Genomic DNA, 25,324 nt, shown 5'->3' with positions numbered 1-25,324 from the left:
TCTCAGTTCTTCCACACTGCTAATTGTTTTCTGTTTCCACACTCGTTACTATCTTTCCCCTGGTGAACACTCCAGAGGAGAACTTATTTTCGATCCAAGATTTGTGAATCATTAAATGGAACGATGTTGACAGCCTCGTATTCCTTTCCATTAACACGACTATTAAGGTCTTAAAGAAAGCTTCACCGTTTGATTGCAATCAGTTAAGGCAAACCTGACCACACGAGATACGGCTAAGATAAAGTAATGTGTGTCTTGAAAACACGGCACGGTTCTGTCAGCAGATGTACTTTACCGATACGGATAATCCGGTACTCCTGAGAAATGCACCTTAAAAAATAAAGTTCTATTATATTCTTGAGAGCTGAAAACTTTTTTTTTTTTTTTTTTTTTTTTTTTAACAAGGAGTACTTAAACAATCAGCACTTTCCGTGAGCAATTGGTTTGCTTTTCTCTTCAAGGCATAGAAATGACATACTGCTTTATAGCTCACCTGCCTACGAAACCCTTTGCCAGTCGCGGTGTCACATTTGAATCAGAATAACTTGGCTCTGTTGACTGTGATCCAATTAGCAGATTTGAATGATTTCAGTGAGTCGACCAAAATAAATACGTTGTTCTAAAGGATGAGCTCCTCAAAAATGAACACTGAAAATAAATGAATTGTAATACATATAGAGCAGGTACAGTAGAGCCAACCAAGATGAAACACCACGGAATTGCATTATATTTTGGAATGAGGAAATCAAAGACTGGGCAGTCAGATAGCACTCCACAGCCAGCAGTGAAATTAGCTGAAAACCTCTCAATCGGTATAAAATCAAAGCTTACGATTGGGAAATATCTGGTAAAGGAATCTCAAATGTGGATGCAAGCATTCTCGACACCTGAATGTCACCACATTACATTGCACCACGTTCCACAAGAGTGATGTAATGCTGTGGCACTGAAGTGATTTCAACAGAACCCCCTGTATTGTGGACAACACATGTCTTTGCCTTTGCTATACCCTGTTCAGTACTGGTCACAGTAATATATTTTTCAACTGTTTTTGTGACAGACCGCAAATGCTGCTTCTCTGTTAGCACAAATGTGATTCCTCTGTGTTGCCATTGTTACTGCTAGGACCAGCAGCAGACTATGTACTTTGTAATTTAAAATAATTAAAATAAATTTTAAAAATAGATATGCAATTTGGTTTCAGTTTCGTGGAATGTTTTTATTGAACCTAAGATGCTTGCAGCTTGCCAGACCACTGGTAAACGCTCCACACCCAGCAGGGCAATATTAAAAATTAGAACAAGAAATTGAAGTGTGATTGCATTTTGCAATATGAGCTTTAGTAATTTCACTAGCATAAGAGGATTTATAACTAAGAAACAACCACAACAACAAAAAATAACCCCCACGCAAGTCATTAAAGATCCAGCATCAGGGCACACAAGTGTAGTTATGTAAATGATTCCTAAGATTGAGATGGAAATATTAATTGAGTTGACTTTGTCGTTAGGTATTTACTTGCCTCTACAATGTCACCACGGAGGTGTACAGTATATGACTAATCATAAATCTGTTTTTTAAGGGCCCCAGACAATCCCCTTTTTAAATTCCTGTAAACAATCTCACAGTAACTCTTTATCATCAAATGTTTTATTTAACAGCGACAGTGTACAATTTTTAACATTCATGACAAGTCACAAGATGTGTTGTACCTAGACTTAGCTATAAGCCAATTTACATCGGGAGTCCCTGGGCTCATAAGAAACCAAAAAAATAATAATAAATAATAATAAATTACAATAAATACAACAAGATTAGTTCATGTAAACCCATATCCCATATACTGCTGTAGTTTGCAGATTGTCTTAAGGGAATATAAACAGACTGGGCTGAAAACAAATTCTGCTTTCTGATCTCTATACCTCTAAAAAATGTCATTAGATTTTGTCATACATTTTGTTGTGCACAGGAGACTACACTTTTGAAAAATGCAATGAACAGATCATTGGTTTTAGTGCAAAATTGAACAATATTGGGGAATACTGCTAATGTAAGGGAACATACAGTAAGATCTTGTATTTTTTCATTTTTTTAATCAAGTAAAAATGTAGGATATGTGTGAATGTGCTATGTGCGTATATTGTCAATTCTTATTTATTCGTGCCTGAAAATCAAAGTATAGTGCTTTATTTAGTTTTCTGCTTATAAGCTTTTTGATTATACAAATGGTTGCAATGTTCCAGTGACCTTTTGTTTAATGTAATTAAATGTCTTCGTAATATTGGAGGAGTCCTACAGCAGAATTCAACTGACTAGTTTTACAGACCTCTTTTAAAGAGAAGTATCTATTCTTAAGGGACAGTACAATTTTAAAATGACTTTAGTTCTGTGCTTGAAATGCAGATGCAAGCGTGTTCAGCAGAAGGCTGGCTCTGCGTCACCGCACGTCATCAGTCTCCACCTGCTGAGGAGAGAAAACTATGGCAAGCTTTGCCTGCAAGTCAGGCTTTCGATGACAGAATGGCCACGGAGACACTTGAAGAACTGTAGTTAATTTGCATTAAAGATGGAAGTACTCATCAACAGAAAAATGTCCTGTTTAAAGGAACTGCTCTCTAAACCCAAGCAGGATTGTATTCCCTGCTGCTGACATCATTTAACTCTTAATGAACAACATACCAGAGTAAGCCATAAACAAAATCTCAAAGAGAAAAGTAAGGTCAGGAATGAATCAGTGCAGGCAACATAGAACTGAAATAACTTTTGAGCGGTCTGATTTTAAAGAAGCAGAGCCGCATTCTTTAACCTTTTGACTGCCTCGCAAATAGATTGTCACTTTTACATTGTTCCATTGAAATCTTTGTTAAAGCATACAATACACACAACATCAAATTGTTAATATAGTCCAAGAGAATCTAAATAGAATCGGACAAGAAATCAGAAATCTGTAGCAAAAATAGAGATTCGGACAAGAGATCAGAAATCTGTAGCAATTGAGTGTGATGTCAGTTTCAGAAATGATGCTGTCCAATCCTGATTGCTTACACATATGTAGCTACAGTAGCAAATAGCATTGTACTGATGATTTTCTTAAGTAGATTGCTGTAAAATCATCTGCCTAATGCAGCTACTTTTCACTTTTACATTTGAAACCCGTGTCTATTACACCTGTCTGGCTTGCGATTTCAACTTCCTAACCCAACTTGGCCAGATAGATGTAGTGTGTTTTTAATGAGACCACATTTATTTTGCTACAACCTTTATGCTTTAGCAGTATGTTTATGAAGAGACCTCTGGTGATTAGCACATTAAGAAATAGAGTTAACAGACAAGACCTCTCACAATAGATAAATATTAAAATAAATCCTCACTCTAATGACTTCATTTTGATCAAGTGTTATGAATTGGCAAAGTCATTAAATATAACCTGTATACTATCACTTTAATCCGTTATGCATTGGTAATTACAATAAATATTTGTATAGTGTACGTTATACAACTGAATTCTACCTCACTTAATATGGCTTAAAGTAAAGCACTGAGATTGAACAGCCCATATGCAAGTAGGTTGATGTTAAAGGTCTTTGAGGAAATGTTCTGACAAACAGAACAATGCATGGTATTGATCACTGCCGCTTCAAATCATTTTGATGTTTCATTTAGCAGAAATCACTTCATCAGTTGAAAAGCTACATTGATGAATTATTGCACTGTATACGTTTCAAGGAAAAAATGGCTGGCATAATAATGCAAATATTTTGGCTCTATTTTACTAGGAGAATCCTTGCTTGCAATAAAAAAGGAGACAATTGATAGTGATGAAGGCCTGGCGGTCGAAACTTCATTGTTTTGTTTTCTAAAGCTGAAATGATCAAATGCCTTTTCTGAGAGAGTGCGTGCAGCCTTTATTTTGTGAATATACCCGGGGAGCATAACAATATTTCAGTACCGTAGGCTTACTGGGTCCAGACCCAGTTCAGATTAGTGATTTGTTCAGAGTATCGCAATGTGTATCCTATTAAACCAGAGCATGCACATACAGAGGGTCCTCACAATCGCAGAACAACCACCGTACCTGACAGGTTAAACATATTTATATGAAATCAAGATTTTTATCGAATTATAGCCAAGTGTGTGATAAAGATTTGGTTAACAAGTGTGCAAAAGCAGTTACAATGTTTTTTGAACGAGGATCCACACAAGCCAGGTCTACAGTAGTGTTTTGTTTTATGTTCGATGTTAGTTTATATTTCTTCAAAAAGCAGCCCTTTGAAAATCACACTTAGTAAAATCATGATATTGCAGTTTCCACAGCTGCTATGAGCGTGCATTTGATTATTGGAATACAGGTCAATTCAGACCTGTTAGAATGAGGGGTAGCTGGGTACCCACAAACCATCCTGTTCCTCTAACATGGACCTGATTAGGGATTCCAGTGCGATGCCGGAATGTAATAGATGGGAATTTTCATGAAGTCGTCAGCAGGGAGGAACGATGCTAGCAGGGGGGCAGGGAGTTTGCCGACGCTGTCGGAGAAGATGGATGAGGGCTATAGATCTGGAAGCTTGGCAGCTCCTGATGAACAAAACACTGTTTCAGTTAATGAGGCCGGAGACAGAGAGGCACTGGGTACGCTGACAGGACTGCCACTGCCCCCTCCATTCACATTCCACTCTCAGGTCCTATTGTAAACATATGGAGAGGGCCTTGATCCTGTCAGTTTTGCACATGATTAACAAACCTCTTCAAATTAATACCTAATTCATGTTTAATCTGTGCAGCATACTTGCAAATTGCTGGTCACTACAGGCTTGTGCATGTAAAGTTAGGGCAGGGCTGTTTCAACACAGTGGTTTTGGAGGCGGTTCTTGTGGACTTTCTCAAGGGATATAATATCAGTACTGACCATTTTAAACAGCTAATATAAGATTATCTTTAAGGGGAATATCCTGTATTTAATATTGACAGAGTGTCACTATAGTTTTTTTTTTAAATTCTTCATAATTGAAAACCAATGTTCAAGTGACCAAATTAGCATTTGAACTACAGAATTCTAGCTTAAGGGTACTTCTGTTGTAGCTTTGACAAAAATAGTATAGCAGTTCAAAAAATGTCGTAAAAATATTATAATTAGGAGTAAACTACAGGAGACAGCTGTTTTATATTAAAGTTGCATACCATATTCTTCAGGTTTATTTTTAATTCCCATTATACACACTCTGTAGATACGCTGTAACCACACAGAATATGCAAGTCTTGTTTAAATTACCTTTCTTATTAATAATCTTTGTTGAGGATTGACAAACGCTGTGAAAATCTTTTATTATTAGGGTTTTTTTGCTGATATGAACACAGGACAGCTAGGTCTATCTTCAGATTGCGGTTAATAGACTGTAGAACAGGGATTCATTACTGTACCCAGGGTTTTAGTTGGGCTGTAGCCTATTTGTTATGAAGGTGGGCCTGGTGTTAAAGACCTGGAGGGGCTGGTGCTGCATTAAGGATAAAACCTAGTGGCCTGTTTGCAGCCAAAGAGCCCAAAATGAAAGAGAGTGCGCCTGTACTGATCCCCTAGTAACAAGCACACATGTGTAGACTGGCCTGTGTCCATCACCTTATATAAACCAGTGGATTGGCATTAAGTAGGAGGGACTGGGCAATATGGCAAGCATAGTAGAACAATATGCTGCAGCACTGCATGGGAGATTGCTGCTCACGTAGCCCTGAAGGAAGAGATGTCTTGTTTAGCTGCTGCAGATTGTCATTTTCCAATACAGGATGTCAGGGCGCTCCCCAGTACAATGTACAATAATTGTGGTGAAGATGAACTACCCTGCCTCAGCCCTTCCTACTGTGATGAATTAGTGTTCTCAACAGACCCAAAGGCAAATTGGAAGTGAGATTTATACAGTACACCAGAAGAAAGAAAACCAAATGAATGTGTAGGTCCTCTTAAAGGAGTTCCAACAAAGTTTAAAAAATAAAGTGTCATATTAGCAATATTACCCCTTCCCCTTTCCTTCGCTTGATCCATTGGTTCTTTGCTTGTATTTTTATATTGGGTATATATGTTTCAAAGACCATGCTATAGATTAAAAGCTGCCTAGCTACATTCTGGTGCCTAAATACATCATGTGTTGTACTGTAGTTCAAAGTCACGCCAATGGCCTTCCGTGGCCGCAACCAAACCATGCAACGGAAAAGCAAGAGCAGAACTAAAAAATTCTCAGTACAATTAAAGGGGGACCAGTGATAATGTTAATAAAACAAATCAACCACATACTGTAATCCAAAATAACATTCCCTTTGCAGCGCTTCCAATACTAAAAGTGCAGCTTCATGAGATCAAAATGAGGTGCTGCAAACATGATCACCTTAAAGGATTTCACAGCAGTTGCAGAGACGATCATCTATTCAGGGCTATCACGATCTTTAAGTAAGGGCTTGAGTACTAAACCGGCATCCCACCCCCAAGAACCACAAACCAGGGCTGGCGCCTGAATAATTGTTTGAGTCACTATTAACGCCCATTTTGTTAGTGATCTATAAGATTTCATCCCCACATTTTACTTATTGTAGGGAAGTCACAGGCCATCTGTTTTCTGGTGTATTTTTAGAGATCTGAATGAGCAGAGTGCTTGTGATTCTGCAACTGAAATGGTGTGGAAGAGGAAGATGCAGAATTATTCTTATAGGCTACTGACCTTTCAGCATTTAGCTGCTTTAGGATTCAGCCGAGTGAGAGTAATGGTTACAGTCTTGGGTGCAATGGAGGATGACGCACAAACTGATCTGCAGTAGGGGACCAGGAAGCAGAGGAAGAAAACTGTCTTCAGCACAATACGAATATGGCTAAGCTGGTAAGAAGCCTTCCTTTAATAAGAGCACAACAAAATGCATTTTCTTATAAAAGACACACATATTATGACATCCTTTTTTTTTAATGCCATATTTTTCATATTCAACTCAACATCAATATCATTTTCCTAAATGTTGGAACTTTAGGATTAAACCCGTTTAAAAGTTTTAGCCTAACTGTGGGGATTTTTGTAACCAATCAAAAAAGCCATCACTAGAAGCCCTCCATTGGATTGCTGTTACTTTTATGATGCACTGCAATGTTACTGTGGAAATACTTTGTATAAATAACCGTACACTACACACATCCTTCTGTAGAAACATTAACATTTTTTATATATATATATACATATATATATATATATATATATATATATATATATATATATATATATATATATATATATATATATATTGTTTTTTAACCAGGATATAACCCTTGAGAAATACATCCCATTTTACAAGGAGGTCCTGTCAGGAGAAGACTGCAAGAAATAACATTATAAAATCAATGGCAAAAGTATGCACATCATTCAAACAGGACAAAAACAACGAAAATAATTCACACGATCGTGGTCATAATCAGTATTTACAGGATTTGCAACCCTGGTCAGATTTAAAATAAATATAGGGATTTAAAAAGGTATTGTGAAGAGGCTGTTTTTATGTTAGAAGGCATTGAGTTCCAAAGATGAAATGCCTGATATACAAAGCATCTCATCTTTGGAACTCCTTGCTTTCTAACTCAATACCTGCCATATGTTTCTTGAGAAGTTTAGACGTTTAAACTCTAAACCAAATACTAAGGGTGTAGCGATACACTAATGTCACAATGTGACTCATGATACATGGGATGATCCTGATGGGGTACTTCTGTGAAGTATAGTAAGATCAAATGATTATTCAATGATGGATAAGTGTGTTAAAAGACAAGGCTTAAATGAGTGAGTGAGTATGTAAAACACACTTTTAGGATAAGATGTGCCAGTAATTATAAATCTTCTGCAGAACACTTCCATAGCGTCATGCTGGGGAATCAACAATGTATTTCCTCATCCCCTATTTAAATGTAATTAATTACATTCTTAAAATGTAAGCACGTTTACCAGGTGTTTGGACTGAGTTCCTGAATCTGTGAGCATTTTAAGGAACTCTGTGAATTATTAAATTAAAGTAGGTTTTAGTTTGTTGCAACAGCAGCAGTGCTGAAGATGCAGGCAGATGCAGTGCTTTTCTTTTTGGGAGCTGCTTGCTGCTTGAATGTTTTGTGTACTGATTTTTCATTAATTCAAAAACTAATGCTATACAAGATTATAAATCGAATCTTAAAACCCTGCTGAATCATAGACTTCATTCCACTGTATTTTATTTTCATTGTAGGGTCATTCTATGCAAAAAATGGCAAACCCCAAATTACTGTTTTGGCTCAACTTTTTTCAGAATGTGACATAATTTTAAATATTATAAATTGAAAAGACTCCTCAATGCTGATTGGGGTGGAGTGAGCTGGGAAAGCACAGGTTTCTGGCTTCTGTGACCAGCACAAAGCTAGTTTGCTTTCACACTGTTGGCCCTAAAGTCTTTTCACAATTTTTCTGGTATAGTTAGTAAGCATGGGAAATTGTGATCTAAGCAGAAACAACAACAGGCAATGGTACATGATATTAAAATAAGAAATGAATTACTGCACAAGGGAAATTATATAAGCTATAGACAACGCAAAGCATCACATAGTGAATGTATTATTTATTTATAACAGATACACAAACATTGATATAGTCAACATCTTAATTGAACTGCAGTATTGAGATTAGAGAAAAGCGCAGGGTATTGTTCAATACTGAATACAAGTGCATTTTTCTGTTTATAATCTGTAGCGCGAGCCTGGTGTGTTTATCACAGATATGTTCATTTACCATGACTCGAACACTGATTGTTCTTCACTTTATAAAAAAAAAAAAAAAAAAAAATGCCGTGCAAGCCGACCAGAGACTTGCAGGAGAATAAGCTGTGCGTGAGGGGAAAAAAAACAAAACCTTGCTTTGCCCAAGACTCAAAAGACCTTTAAAGGGGGGAGGGGGGGAGCACATGCATGCTTGTCCTGGGAGAATTAGGAGTGGGGCTGGTGATTAGTCGGACAATGTGTGGGCGTTGTGCTACACTGAATAGCATAGCTCATCATTAAGGTTGCTAAGATACAGAGCGCTTCTATTAGGTTATCATTTCTTGCTGTTACTATATTTTATCTTATGCAGCCTTTATTCAAAAAAAAAAAAAGAGAGAAGATTTGGAGAATAAGGTCAGCAGGAGCTGGAATGCTACAATGCTACGTGTGGGAGTATGTGGTGCGGTGAAACAGATTATTATTATTATTATTATTATTATTATTATTATTATTATTATTATTATTATTATTATTGTAGAGTCGCTCATATGCTGTGAACATCAAACTTGCATGTTTATATACAACTTGAGAATTGGGGGGGTTGGGGTTTGAATAAAGTACCCTGATTTTCAAAGCTTGAAAACTTCCATTCAGTAAATCACCTTTACGTTGTTACATATTTACTTATCTGAACATAACAATGAGGTAACCAGTGGTGTACCACAGGGCTCAGTATTAGGTCCTCTGCTATTCCTAATCTACATTAATGATTTAGATTCTGGTATAGTAAGCAAACTCGTTAAATTTGCAGTCGACACAAAAATAGGAGGAGTGGCAAACACTGTTGAAGCAGCAAAGGTCATTCAAAATGATCTAGACAGCATTCAGAATTGGGCAGACACATGGCAAATGAAATGTAATAGAGAAAAGTGTAAAGTATTGCATGCGGGCAATAAAAATGTGCATTATAAATATCATATGGGAGATAGTGAAATTGAAGAAGGGAACTATGAAAAAGACCTAGGAGTTTATGTTGACTCAGAAATGTCTTCCTCTAGACAATGTGGGGAAGCTATATAAAAATAAAAAAAAGGCCAACAAAATGCTCGGATATATAGTATAAAGTGTTTAATTTAAATCAAGGGAAGTAATGTTAAAACTTTACAATGCATTAGTAAGACCTCACCTAGAATATTGTGTTCATTTCTGGTCACCTTGTTACAAAAAGGATATTGCTGCTGTAAAAAGAGTGCAAAGAAGAGCAACCAGAATTGTCCCGGGTTTAAAAGGCACAAATGGAGATTAGATAAAGGGGCATTCAGAACAGAAAATAGGAGGCACTTTTTTACACAGAGAATTGTGAGGGTCTGGAACCAACTCCCCAGTAATGTTGTTGAAGCTGACACCCTGGGATCTTTCAAGAAGCTGCTTTATGAGATTCAGGGATCAATAAGCTACTAACAACCAAACGAGCAAGATGGGCTGAATGGCCTCCTCTCGTTTGTAAACTTTCTTATGTTCTTATGTTCTAATACATTTTCAGCGGTTGTTACCATTTTGAAATTGCAAAAACATTAGTAAATGTACTCAGAATCCACTTACCAAGTTTTCAAAATCAGTCCTGAAAGGAAAGCAATAAATAAAGTAATCCTGACGAAGGTCATCCCTCACTGCAACCAGTGAAGTAGCCAGGGTGAGTGATTGGAACTGCACTCTCTCAAACACGCCCCCACCCTATTGAAATACACGCCCCTTAAGGATTGCCGTACTAATTATTTGAATCTGTTGCTGCAAACTCAGAACTGCAGTTTAAATCAAACACAAGAACAACCTTCTATACTGCAGGTATCTTATGCCCATTGAGCTCTTGTGATGCACCAACAATGACGTTCCAGTCTGGTACAAACCAGCAAGACTCCAAAGTAAAGCCAGTGACTTGTTTCATCTCATTTTGCGCCCCTCTCTTGAGTTGGTCTGGGGGCTGGTCCCGGTTTGGGGTACTGAGATGAGCTGTCTGCTGTGCTACAATGTCATTTTCCAGTAGGGTTCTGGGAAGAAGCAGCACAGGACTCTTATTCACTGCCGAGAACCAGGACTCCTTAGGAACTCCACACGTGTTTACACAAACTGAAAACACAAAGATAGAAAAAAAGGTGTATAGCTAACTGGGGAGTCCATTTAAAATAAATACGATCTGAATGAGATTCCCCCTAATCGTGTAATAAAATAGTGCTGCCCAATACAATCGTGTTTTCTGTATAATGTGTCAAAATAGCAGCACACTTTACTGTGAAGCTTTGTCAATACGTCGTTGCTGTCTTTTAAAATAATTAAAAAAGAGGATAAATCATGGCAACAATGTGCTTTTTAAATATGTCCAGTAGCAGTGCACTTACTTTAATATTAATAGAACATCTAGCTTTATATCCTCAGCCCGTGTCGCTTATCATTGGCTGACTTGGAGATTTGTATTCTGCGGCTGAATAATTGAAACTTCAAATCATCCTGTTTCAGAGAGATTTATAGTTCTCCAATATGTTTCTCCGGACACAGCTGAACATATTGTTCCAAACAATGCTTAAAGCATATTGTGCTGTGAGGCAGATGCAGACACTTCTCTGTAAGTTATGTGATTGTGTTTCACATATTGTGGTTTCACTTTATCTATCATGCTGGGTTTCTTTTCTTTTTTTTCCCCTGTACGTATTGAAAAATGTGCTGCCTCTGAGCAAGAGCGTAGCAGAATTTCATTGTGTAATCATTTCCCAGAAGAGCTCAAGTGCAGCCGTTATAAATCTTGTTGGGGGGAGCTTTCGGCAGGGTTTTTGCATGCAAAAAAATGTTTTATAGGACATGCTTATAGTTCTTTAATAAATACTGCCAGGTATTCAGGAGAAAAGTGCATGCATTGTGCTTTTAAAGTTTGAAAAAATGGTCATGCTTTTTTTTCTTTTTAAGGGCTGCCTATTAACTATTAACAACCAGCTAATAAAAATGTCAACATATATTCAATCTTTTTTCTGTTTATTGTTAGCTAATATATAATAGGCCAGCTAAAACTGCAAACATCAGTCGTATGGATTAGCAAGTCCCAGTCCATCATATAATTGAAATCTGTTCATATTACTGTAGTCATGTTTAGCAAATGAAATCAGGGTTTTATTAGCGGGCGTCGAAACCACAATGCAGAACAGCGTGTCTGCATTCCTGATTATAGATTATTATTATTTGTTTATTTAGCAGACGCCTTTATCCAAGGTCTTAGAGACTAGGGTGTGTGAACTATGCATCAGCTGCAGAGTCACTTACAACTACATCTCACCCAAAAGACGGAGCACAAGGAGGTTAAGTGACTTGCTCAGGGTCACACAATGAGTCAGTGGCTGAGGTGGGATTTGAACCGGGGACCTCCTGGTTACAAGCCCTTTTCTTTAACCACTGGACCACACAGCCTCCGAGCTTTTAACCTCCTCTCACCGACAGGGAACAGAATCCGTCACGGCAGTGCATCACACAATGCTGCCCGTTACTTTAGTTTAGAAAGAATCTTATGTATAGCCCTTAGCTCAAAGTGAACAATGTTTGTTAACAGTTAATAAACTAAAAAAGTGGCTGTGGAAGGGTGGTGGACAGTTCACTGGCACACAGGAGACAGAACTTTATTTGTAACGCCGCAACAGGCGCACTGATTTATTTTAGCCTGCAGAGGGCGCTGTTGTCCGTGGCCTAAATACTGGCAACGGTAATCAGGTCCACAGGAATACCAACACAGGTAAACAGTTCAATGCAGGTGCACTCACAGGTTTACCCCGACCGTCGCTATCCGCACAGCCCGGGTCTCCTCCTACCCTCACTTATTCCCTCAACCTGCTATGCAGACACTTTCCGGGGTTCTGCTCAAGTTTTTCCCCGCTACTAAAAAAAAAAATGTCTTTGTTTTTATTTTGTTTTGTTTTGTTCCTCTCCAGCTGTGCTTGGTCCGGCAGCAGCGCTTCCGCTGGCTCGTTTCTCGTCTTAGAGGGGCAGATCTTAGGGAACAACAGAGCACTATTTAAAGGTTCAGCAATCCCCCAATGCCCACCTCTCAGCCACTCAGAGAGAGGGAAATCCAACACACCCTCTTCCCCACCTCTCTGTGTCATTACCATGACTGACAGGCGGATTTTATGAGGCTGCTGCCCTCTTCCTGCAGCACCATGCATGCGTCAGACAGTCAGCACAGATCTCCCCTGTTACAGTTGCCCTTAAAATAAAGCGTGACTGTGAAAAATATGTTTATTTACAGAACAGAAGATTACAGAGTGGTTTTAAAAGCCATGTATTAAAGGCTGGTTGAGGTATTTGTGATGTTTGCAGTCATTTGGAGTAGCTCTAATTGCTAATGCAGAAATATTATTCTGATCTAGTTGCCTGCCGTAGACAGTAACCCAGGCTAGATCAGCCAAAGTGTCTGGCTAGAAGTAAGATTCAAATATACACTAGATATGTAGCCTAAATATATGCATACATATCAGTATATACTTTAGTGTGGGGGAGTTGGCTGTATTCATTTATTTGGAAAAAATTGTAATAGAAAAACTGCATCATGCTTTCATGTCTCATTGAACTGTGTTGCTGGGGATTCCTTTGACTAGAGCAGTCAGCTGTTAGGTGAATTCCATCTGGAATATTTCTCTTCCAGGGAGCGTGAGAGAGAACGCTGTGCTGGGAAAGGCCTGCTCTGCTGTCTTTGTTTCTACACAGTGTTTAGCACTAAAGAAGTGGCCCATCGGTGCTGTAAAAATGGGTTAAACTGAAGAAACAGCCTTTAGGTTGGAGGGGATATCCTTTTAACCCTTTCAGTCCTTCTCTTAGTGCCGTTTAGAGTTCTACAGTACTGACGGGGCTCCGAAGTCCCATTTACCAAAATATATGTACAAAATATTTATTGAAAAGGGTTAAATGTTTGTTTTTTGTTTTTTTCTATATATTTTGATTTTTGAAGTCCCTGAATCATGTTGAATAAGTCCTGTATATTGCTCACTCTTTTAAAATCGATGAGACAGGTAAATAATACAGGGTTCAATTCTTCCTTCTGAAAGGGACATAGAGAGCTTTTGAGGGCCACTTCATAGGGTTGTACCTCCTGTATGGGCCTTATTCACAAAACCTTAAGGACTGTTCTATAGACTGTTGTTGTTTTTTTTAAAAAGATTATGTTTTGAAGAGAGTTTGTAAACATTCTCTTAGATTAAACTGTGCTTTGAAAAGTGGAATAAACTGCTATCCTTCACTAAAGGGTTGTAAACATGATTTGATTGATCAAACTGGATTTAACAACAGTGCTTGTTTTCCCATAGGGCGCAATTCTTAATGATTTAAGGAATGCTTTATTAAGAGCTGTCTATATAAAACAGTTGAAATCGGTTTCATGAACTGCCAGTTTGATTAATCAAAATTGATTGACTGTTCTTATTTTTAAAAGTCCTTAATAAAACATTCCTTAAAACAGTCTTTAAAGTTTTTTGAATAGGGCCCTGTGTTTTCAAAGTTAAGAGCAAAAAAAAAAAAGTTGAACTAAACAGAGACAAAGAGGGCTAATGGATATCGAAGCAAATCAAAGATAGGGAAATGTCATTTAAAAACGTTGTTCCTACAGCTATGGCCAGAAGTGTTGCATCACCTTATAGAATTAACTCATTTTGCTTCATAAAGTCATAAAATGGTGAATAATGTTACATACCGCTTTGTAGTTTTCCATATACTTAACAAAAAAAATTGAAAGATTTGACATTTCGAAATCTAACATGAAATACTACTATTATGGCTTCCGGTAGACTTTTGCAATATCATTTCGTAGTTTCTTTGATTTACATAATGTTAAATAGAAGATGTTCATATAGATTTAAATTTTTTTTTTTTTTATTATGTCTCAATCCTGTAATTCAAGGTGACACAAAACTTTTGGCCATGGCTGTACACCTTTTAAAGTGTGCTTAAAAGATTAATTTGAGTGACTTCCCTGCTTATCTGAAATCGATTGAAAGTGGAAGAAAATGGAAGACCATCACTAAAATAACCATAAAGAGAAGCAAGTCTTTGTTAATTAATCAGAAAAAAACTGTTTTTTTTATCATCAAATGCTGTTTTTCAGCATATGTGCCCACCGGAACATGCAGACGTGGTGATAGCTACATGCAGGGCTGGGGCACCTCCACTCTGTATGCAGCACACTTCTTTGTGTAAAATTGATTACATTATTATCATATTGTTTACTGTGGCATTGATAAGGCAAAACACCAGGCTTGTGTGTTTTAAGGCCACTGCCCTTGTGCTGTATAGTGTGCTGTTCTTCATGTCGCGCCATTCCCAATTATTTGTAAAGGCATCCTCTGATTTCACAGAAGTCTGTTGGACTCTCTTTTCTGCTGACTGTGCGCTTCAGGTTTTCAGATCAGCAGTGTTGCTCAGACAGTCAGCTCCCAGGTTTTCAGATCAGCAGTGTTGCTCAGACAGTCAGCTCCCAGGTTTTCAGATCAGCAGTGTTGCTCAGACAGTCAGCTCCCAGGTTTTCAGATCAGCAGTGTTGCTCAGACAGTCAGCTCCCAGGTTTTCAGATCAGCAGTGTTGCTCAGACAGTCAGCTCCCAGGTTTTCAGATCAGCAGTGTTGCTCAGACAGTCAGCTCCCAGGTTTTCAGATCAGCAGTGTTGCTCAGACAGTCAGTTCCCAGGTTTTCAGATCAGCAGTGTTGCTCAGACAGTCAGCTCCCAGGATTTCAGATCAGCAGTGTTGCTCAGACAGTCAGCTCCCAGGTTTTCAGATCAGCAGTGTTGCTCAGACAGTCAGCTCCCAGGTTTTCAGATCAGCAGTGTTGCTCAGACAGTCAGCTCCCAGGTTTTCAGATCAGCAGTGTTGCTCAGACAGTCAGCTCCCAGGTTTTCAGATCAGCAGTGTTGCTCAGACAGTCAGCTCCCAGGTTTTCAGATCAGCAGTGTTGCTCAGACAGTCAGCTCCCAGGTTTTCAGATCAGCAGTGTTGCTCAGACAGTCAGCTCCCAGGTTTTCAGATCAGCAGTGTTGCTCAGACAGTCATCTCCCGTAGGTGTTGTAGTCTGTACTGTACTGCCACTGCAAAGTCTCATTTTAGTGACTGACATTACTGTCAATATTTTTTGGTTCCTGCGAAATGTAATTTTTATTAAAATATTTTTTTTGAACATGAAATGTTTCCTTCACATTATATTGCACTGGACTGTGAGACCTTGCTGTTTATTGATTCCAAGTTGCAAACTATTTATATGATTAGAGAATCTGTGATGATGTGTAACAGTCAGATTGGGTATCTTCATACCAGCTACAATATAAAGCAGACGTATTTGTTACTCAAGAACCATTTGGTGATATAAAAAGAAGGGTATCCCCTCCACATATACACATTTTTTTTTATCATAGTTTAATGACAAGAAACGTCTACAGTTCTAACATAAACCTGAAACAGAAAACATTGTCCTCATAATGGCAATCTCTGAGATGAATACATAAAACAATCTACTGTCTACTGAGCTGGCTTACAGCAAAACAAAGTTTTAAAGGTGGTCTAAGCAAGAGGCATCCATCACCACATAAATATATATATTTAAAAAGTGGTAGAAAACTATGAAACTACAATGACACATTTAAACAGGAATATTTTGAGTTTTTTTTCTGAAGATTTTATTTTTTTAATCAATATATTTATGACAAGCCCTCATAATGCCCTCGTCATGAGTGCTGAAAAGTTCAAACATCTATACGGTGTTAAGTTTTATACATTAAATCATGTGGACCCCAGATACTGGCTACCAACATCACTTTTAAATTCTCATTGACGTTAAGACTGATGATGATTATTTATTGCTTTCTTAATGTACTTAATTTACCTTCTTAATTTACTTCTGTCCCTGAATGGCACAGCTTGGGCTGCACATTGATACAGTCGCGACACTAATATTCCTTTGCAGATGCTATAGGCTGCAGTTCTCACCCTCTTCATACCTTGTCTTTATTAGCTTTGCCACAGCCCTTTCCTCCCTTTCCAGCTCCTCACTCACAGTACATTACACGTGTAATGGCAATTGATCGTACAATTTGATTCCTTTGATATTTGGATTGATTTGAAAAGATGATGCTCCCGTTTCATCATTTCAGTACCCCCCCCCCCTTGCAAAACAGCGCTTGCACAAACTTTGATGAATTCGCTGTCCTTCAAGAGGAGCAGCACAGAGGTATGCTGATGTCTGTGGTTTTCAGTAATGCCCAGTCCCTGAACATGCCCTGATCAGGTATCTATGGGCACAAAGCAGGCATCGACCAAAAAACAAAGAAGGTGTAAAACAAAGGAATAGTATATCATCCAAACTGACAATCCATTATAGTGATGTTACTGTATCATTGAACATTGATTTGATGACGTTGTAAAAAAAAACAACCTTTTAAGGCAAAATGTTTGTCATTGCATTTATCAAGTTTCTTTTAGTATGAGTTGTGCATTATTTCTTTTGCACTGAAACTGCGTTTTGTGATTTTAATGAGCCAACATTGCGAATCATGTGATGTGACGTGATCTCTGCTTCACTATAAAGCTGCTGTAGATCAAGCCCACCCAACAACGCTGCAGTGATGTCAACGTCCAAGACGTTAATGCACACGTCCCCCGTGCCAGAATGGTGCACGAATGGTTTGAGGAGCATGACAGAGACTTCTTCCATGGCCACCACACTCCCCGGCTCTCAATTCAATTGAGCATATTTGGGATGAACGTGAATGATGCATTCATCATCATGATCCTCTAATTACCTCTCTGCACTAATTGCGTGAAATATTAATGACTCAATGGATTAACATCCCTCAAGCACCTTGTGGAGTCTGTGCCACATCATGTCAAGGCTGTGATCAAGGCCAACGGTGACCCAACCCAATATTAGGTACAGTACAGATCCTACAGTAATAAAGTGGTGGAAATGGACCTTGAATCTGATTTTATTTCTATATGTTTTTACATTAGAAAAAAAACTATAAGTATAGAAGTATAATCCCTCCATGGGATAACTAACTGTATTTGATGATATGTACGGGTTTAAAGTCTCTATACAAAGGCTGTGAATAAATGCCCACAGCTGTACTGTTGTTGTCACAGCACTTTTATTTTCTCAAGTGTGCAGCTCGAAGAATAAGTTATAAATAGGTTTTATAAGCCCTTTTCAGCACTGAAGGAGTTTAAGAGATGTTACATACAATTTACTTATTTTTTGTTCCCTGGTTGCTACTTTTCATGGAGACAATGATACATGGAGGGGCATATTGCTGGGAAGACCAAGTTTTGACTTATTATATTGTATCCAACACAGACATCTGAGCACCGGAGGAAGAGAGCCAGCATTTCTATTCAGTAAACACTCTATGGTTTTAGTTCTGTTTGCCTTTTCCCAACCAGAATATTGCAAGAAGCGTTCAGAGGGGTACTGTCATTGAAAAGCTGCAATTTCCCTCCTCCTTCACTCGTAGGCCCACGTTGTGTCGCCGTGCTTTGTAACAGTCCCCTATCAGGTAATTGAAGGTGTGCTTGTTGTGGTTTGGGGCTGTTTGCAAACACCATGGGTGGCACCTTGAAAACCAACCCCCAAAATCAAGGGCAGACAACCTCGCCATTGCAGGCCAGGTTTTTAGTTCAATCGTGTGTTGATTTATAAAACAAGTGTGAACCAATACTTTAGAACAGGGGTTCCTAAACTGGGGGTGGTGAGGGGGGTATGAGAAGGTTCAGGAAAGAAATGTGTACAAATGACCGTGCACATCTTAACCTATATATATATATATATATATATATATATATATATATATATATATATATATATATATATATATATATATATATATATATATTAACTTACAGCAAATCTTACAGCTGACACCGAGCATCTGACTGGTGCCTTTTAAGCTGGCATATTGGTGGATGAAGTCTGCTGCCATCTGGTGGTGTACGTTGTTATCAGTGCATCTGCATGTTAGTAGCCAATGGTCACAATCGGTAAACGATTATTTGCAGTATTAAGTTTGATCTTATTACGATGACTCGGTGGCTGGATTTTTTGGGGTTTTTTTTACCAGTATGTGTGGAGGGAGCGCCAAGTACCACAGACAAGAGGAAGGGTGACGCAGTCCAAAAAGTTTGAGCAGCACTGCTTTAGAAAACTATTTTCTTGCCTCATTTTCCGCATTCATGACATCACTGGTTCCTCTTTTGTCGTGGTGACAGTCTTTTGGTGGTTCTTATAGGATACGCAGACATTTCAAAGACAAAGCATTAGATAAAGTGCTGCATCCTGTGCTGTACTGTAGGTGACATGGTATGATTGCTGACAACTGCAGTGGGTTTCAACTACAACACGTGAAGTGACTGGGTACCACAAAGCAACACTAGAGGAAGTACGTTTCAGTCTGGTAGACAAACGTTTCTGACAAGTGGCCTTTTCAATTTCAATGGAATCTGACAGCAGAAGAGCTAAAGCTTCAGCAAGCAGCCAGTATTGATTCCTCTGTTTTATGCAGCACAGCTCTGTGAGACAGATGTGTAACCGTGTTTGAGCCATTTCCAGGGTTTCATTTGTGCCTTAAAGTCTGTATCTCACATAGAAAATCATTTTTTGGCTTTGGGGTCTGTAACAGGGGAGATCTGGACTGACTGTCTGGCACATCCGTATTACTGCAGGTAGAGGGCAGCAGTCTCGTGGGATCCGCCTGTCGGCCATGGCGATGACACGGAGAGGTAGGGAAGAGGGTGTGTGTGCTTTCCCTCTCTCTGAGTGGCTGAGGGGCGGGCCTTGGGAGACTGCTCGGCCCATAAGAACTGGCTTGGTGATGCACTCGGGTGGCCGGGTTGGGGAAAGTACAGTGTCGCTGGCGGAAGAGGCCAGCGTGAAATAAGGAGCAGGCGAGCCCGACTGAGGGGACCGCCTTCTCTAAAAATAATTTTTAAAAAAAATAAAAGAAATAATTACGTACCCGAGGGGACGTGTATAGATATACGGGGAACCCTGGCCAACCCCAGTGTATAAGCACAGCGGAGTGTAGGACGGAGACCCGTGCTGACCGGCTTAGCGGCAGTGGGGGCACTGCATAAGCAGCACTTTTGTTTGTAGTTTTATTACTGTGTTTTATTTTCCCTTTTTCTTTCGCCTTCTGTTTTCATTATTATTTTTGAGCACTTGAAGGTGCACGGACTGGGATACCTGTGTTGGTAACCCCGTGGTCCTGGTTTACTGTCGGCAGTATCCAGACCACGGACAACAGCGCTCTCTGCGGGCTAAAGTAAATAAAACAAGGAATAAGAAAAATAAATAAATCTGGGCACCTGTGCGGTGTTTCCAAATAAAATCTTCTGTCTCCTGTGTCAGTGAATACCCTCACCCTTCCACAGGGTCGTACTTGGTTTACTTTCACAATGAGCAAGAAATTAAATCTCCATGATCAGTTTTATGGCACCGAGAGACGTAAAACTATCAATAATTCTGGAAAATACCAACACCGCACCGATGATGCACGAAGTTGGCGTGACGTCACTAGGGGAACACATACCAGGAGCAGAGGAGAGATATACATGCTTCAGACTGTGAAAGGGATCATTACGCATTTCTCCAACGTTCTGAGTAGTCTGTATTACAATAAGGACAGCGGGAGTGTGTGGTGTGTAACGAAATAAATTGTGGGGAGGAAGAATAAGTGGTTTGAGGCCCGATTCTGAACGGTTTTGATAAATAACCACGCTGGCATCAGACACGCGAGCGACACGTCCCCTTGTCTGCAGGTCGGCAATTCTGAATGTTGTTCTTGTATACAGTTAACCCGGGCTAGCAGTTCATTTATGGCAATTAAAAAAATATATATATATTTCTATATTTGGTTTGTTTTACCATTTATATCTTGCATATCTTGAAGTAGTTTAAAGTTTCCCATCCACTTCAATAATAAAGCATTGTTTATATTACAGGGCCGAAATGACTTGCATGGTCACGTATAGCTCTTCAGCTTCATTCATGAAATAAACATTTAGTGAAATTAAATAGGCCTAACCTCCTTGTGAACTGCACGTAATTATTATCATTATTTCTTGGCAAACACCCTTACCCAGTAATGTGCATATGAACATGACCTTAAAGATAACATTGAAAATTGAAAGCGTACCTAAGAAAGCTGGATGAGTGGATTCATTCTTTTGATTTCTGCATCAGAAATCTTGAGCACGCAATGTGTTTGTACTGGTTTATAGTACTCTGACGTTACTGTTTTTATTAAGTCAGCAATATGAAAACCGTGCCCATGTTTATTTTCTTTGGGTGGTTTTGAGCCACAGAGTTTATTTGATAATGGTATATTGTATAATAATAATAATTATGATAATAATATCTGACATCTGAAAAAACAAATGCAACACTTGCAGAGAACTGATTATGTGCAGTGGATAGCCTAGTAGTATTGAGCACTAGTGCACAGGGTAAGAAAAAAAATCTATGGTAATCATTTTTATATCTATATGAAGTGTCATAGATGCAGCTATTTTAAAATGTATTTTTGATATAAAAGTAAATGGTACGAAATTGTTTAATTAAGGCTGGTAAAAAAAAAAAAAAAAAAAAAAAAAAAGTATTGCGGTTTCTAAATGGTTCTGCAGTTGTCAGGGGAAAATGAATCAATGATCACTTACTTGATGATTGTCTTTGTGAACAGCTGTCTTTGTAAAAGTCTGCGTGTGTTTGTGAACTTGTGTACCAGTGTCTTACAAAAGAGAAAAAATAAAATTTGTACCTTCCAAAAGCTGTAGTCTCCATGCTCCGTGTTGTACGAAGTGATCATTGCATTGTGCACTGACAAACTCGTTCATTTTACTTTCAAGGAATACAGTACTTTTTTTTCATGCAATGCATTCCCTTGCACCTATCTGAGGTGAAATGTATGTTTGACACCGTTTAACCTTCGCAAAATAGGCCTGTATGTATGATCGTTTTGTTTATGCCATAGACATATGCATGCATGTTTATGGTTTATGGTTTGTGGTTTTCCCTAGTGACGTCACAGATGTCAGGATTTTAAATCAGGGCTTTTTGGCGGAAGCACTCAAAACAAGCTTTAGATTGTAAATTTCTTACAGTTACAGCACAAAAGTATAAAAAAGGATTTTAACTGTAAGCTGCTGTACTGCACCTGTGCCAACAGTGTGCGTTTAATACTGCTGGACGAACATGGTTTGTATATGTTTTAATATTCTTTCAAAATGTTAACAAATATTGAAATATTCATTAATTTTGAATGAGCTGGAAAACCAAAAGTATAATTTGTACCTTATTACAGTAAAGCTCCAGACTAACTTTGTACCCAAGGAGCCAATGGTCTTCTGTGCAGTAAAATGTGTGATATTTATTTCAGACGTCATTTATGCATTGGTTTCCTTCTCATGATATCATGATTTACAGCATCAATCCTGATATATGAATGAATGAATATGGTCATTTTTGCCTCTGAATACATTTCTAGCAGTGTTTGTTTATTTAAATGTTTGTCCACACACTAGTGTGTTCTCTCTGGGTACTGAGACACCCGAGATCATGCATTTCCCATCTTGTATAGGCAGACCTGCAGCACAGCAGTGGGAGCCAGAGCTTTCTGAGAGGGGTTTATTACTGTATGTGGAGCGGCACAAAAGCACTTAAGATTGCCTAGGAAGGGATCCAGCATTCCAGGCTTGGCAGCAGACCTGTTTTTATATCAGTAATTGAACAACATCCAATTTAAGAGGACAATGCTGTCAAGCTCCATGCAGGGGTGATGGATAGGCTAGGGACCAATCTTACAGCAAAAGCATACTATATGCACCACAGATCACAAATGGATCTGGGATGCCTGGTTTTTTGACACAACATAAGTGTTTGTGTGTGTGTGTGTGTGAGTGCCTAGCTGTATGTCCCTGGTTTTCATTATTTGTAGGAGTGCGCTGGATTTGATGTCTCAGTTGTTGGCTTTTTCAAACTGCTTGTTTAATCACACTGCCTTACTTGTTTCACCTGGATTTTATTTTTCCCTGGGAGCTTGAGTGTATTGTACTGGTGGGGAAAAATACAGTATCTGATGCCAGCTTTTTTCAGAATTGCAGTAAAGGTTAAACACCTCCAAAGAACATAGTTCTCATACAGCTTTGTTTTCAATTCACATCTTGTCAACTTAAAAATCTAAGCTTACTCTCTTGGACATTCTAATTTCAAATAAGAAGCATTTATATTAAGGAACACCTACTGGTTCCATTTATAACCCTTTGGTTTCCTATTGAATTCATAGCGCTGTTCAATATCACAAAAACACACTCTGCTTTGCCTTGTTTCATAACTACAGCACACTCTGGAGTGTGTAATTGGGCTTATAAAAAATCACAAAGATCAGTCTTCAGTTTTACAAAATTAGATCCAAGCTGTGCGGTATCGCAAAGAATCCATGTACGGTCTTGTGATCGCTAACAACCAGTGTGTACGAAAACATTAGTAGGGTCTACGATCTCTAAACTAATGTTCTCTGTTCAATAATAAACAAACGTTGCTGAAGAGATTGATCATGGAGGATAGTCGGTTAGGGCGGCTATGTGGCGGGCGGATACGCGACGGATTACTGTACTTCCGTGTTAAATACGCTGCCACGGAGGAAGGGTTAATGAGGAGTATTATCACTGACTCCCCTCTCTTAAGCTAGAGTTCTGTTGTTTCTTTGTTATTTTATACTTCACTTTGAAATTCAGATATCTAAAAAACAACGGTACAGATGAGAAGTTGCTGTTGCTACCTGGTAGCTGATCACTTCATGTATTATAGGTCACTCCAGTGTTATATCTGCAATCAGATCATGTGACCTACAGCAAAGGCACCATGCTGCAGCTTTTTATCTGTAGAGCACTGTATTTGAAATATTTGCATATGAATAAAGGTCAAATAAAATACCAATAGAATCTCAGCTCTTTTAAAAGGGGAAAATAATGTTAATAAGTGGTACAAAGTATACATTTACAAAAGTATAAAATAAGGTAGCAAAAGGATCCAACATTTCCTAATAAAATGCAACCATTGTAAAGGAAACCTCTGTATTTCCCAGCCTACAGGGGGTACTGTCCACTGCCTCCCTCGTTCACATTTGGTCCTGTCCCAGGTTGACTGTATTTTGGTCATCTAGTTTTGAGACCCTTTCCCTGATTTTTCAGCTGTCCCTTGATTCATTCCCATGGTTTGCGCCCCGGTCTAGTCTACAGTCTGTCACTCTGGCTGTTTCAGTCTTGCTGGCTAGACGCCTGGTTCTGTTTGTTTGGAAGCAAGCTGCCCAAACCTTCACAATGTTCAGTGGATCAGGGATCTTATGCAATATCTCAGGTTGGAGAAAATGAAACATACACTCGTAGGATCCACTGATAAATTCTACACTGCTTGGCAGCCCTTCGTGGCGCATTGTGATCAAGTCTGGCTATCTTCCCTTCCTTGACTTCCCTGCACTGTATTGTGTGACCTGTCTAAAAAACAAACAAACTGTATCTGTAATGTGTAACTGTTTATCTAAGCTTTCTGGCAAACTTACAGTATGCATGGAGAACTGCATACAAAACACATTGTGTAGTACAGTGCTGCTATTTTTAGATGCTGTGAAAATGAATGCTGCATGCTTTAAACCAAGTATGACATCTGAAGTACTGGATCAGTGTGCATTATCCATGCAGAAAGGGTTCTGGCAATACCGTGCATTGAAATGTCAGGACTTTATCATTTATTTAAGTGATTTACAGAGTCACCAACTAATGTTAACTCATGTTATATACCCTGGGAAAACCTGGCCTATTCTTTTCATACAATATATGTGTCCAATTATTTCCATCCCTTATCTTCTTGCAAAGCAATTACCCTATTTACTTTTTAAAATAATAATAATAATAATAATAATAATAATAATAATAATAATAATAATAATAATAATAATTACAAAAATGTAAGTACATAAAAATAATAACACTGGATGCTGCTGTTCCCAACAATTTAATTATTTCCCCTAAAGAGAAACGAATGATTTCAGTGCCTCTAGCCCTATGTGGGTGGAAATCTCCTGCTGCAGAATTTATTTTTAGTACAAGCTGTGATGCATTCTTCAAAAGGCACAGGGAACACGCCACTTCTTTATTTAAGACATAAGAAATGCTATTCATCACCTTTTGCTTGTTACTAATGGCTTTACAATGAGTATGCTGTTGCTTGTTTGACAGTCCCTGGCTCAATCTGAAACGCTGTTCTCGGTTCACACAGACACAGTAGTGTACGTGTGTGTTTAATTAGCACTGGGGCAAGTAATCACATATTCAAGCAGCCACAGCTTCAAATTTACCATGTCTGTATTTGTTCACATAACATTGGAAAGATGCAACAAAAATGAATGCCTTAATGGCGTCTGTACAGAAGTGTGTTTCTTTCTTTTGTTTGTAAGGTCGTTTGTTACTGTAACATGGTGTAAATTATACTTTTTCCAATCCACTAATTGAACCGGACGAACAT

The 25,324-nt window shown here is 38.6% G+C and overlaps 1 protein-coding gene across 19 annotated transcripts in view; it reads left to right on the top strand.

Annotated features, from left to right (window-relative positions):
* LOC117421522 (gephyrin) overlaps positions 1 to 25,324 on the top strand; it is a 206,974-nt gene that overhangs the window by 26,689 nt on the left and 154,961 nt on the right. The window lies entirely within an intron of this gene.

Source organism: Acipenser ruthenus, chromosome 18 (assembly GCF_902713425.1).
Source record: "Acipenser ruthenus chromosome 18, fAciRut3.2 maternal haplotype, whole genome shotgun sequence".
In the NCBI taxonomy this organism is placed as follows: Eukaryota; Metazoa; Chordata; class Actinopteri; order Acipenseriformes; family Acipenseridae; genus Acipenser; species Acipenser ruthenus.
This window is presented reverse-complemented; position numbering and strand designations above follow the sequence as displayed.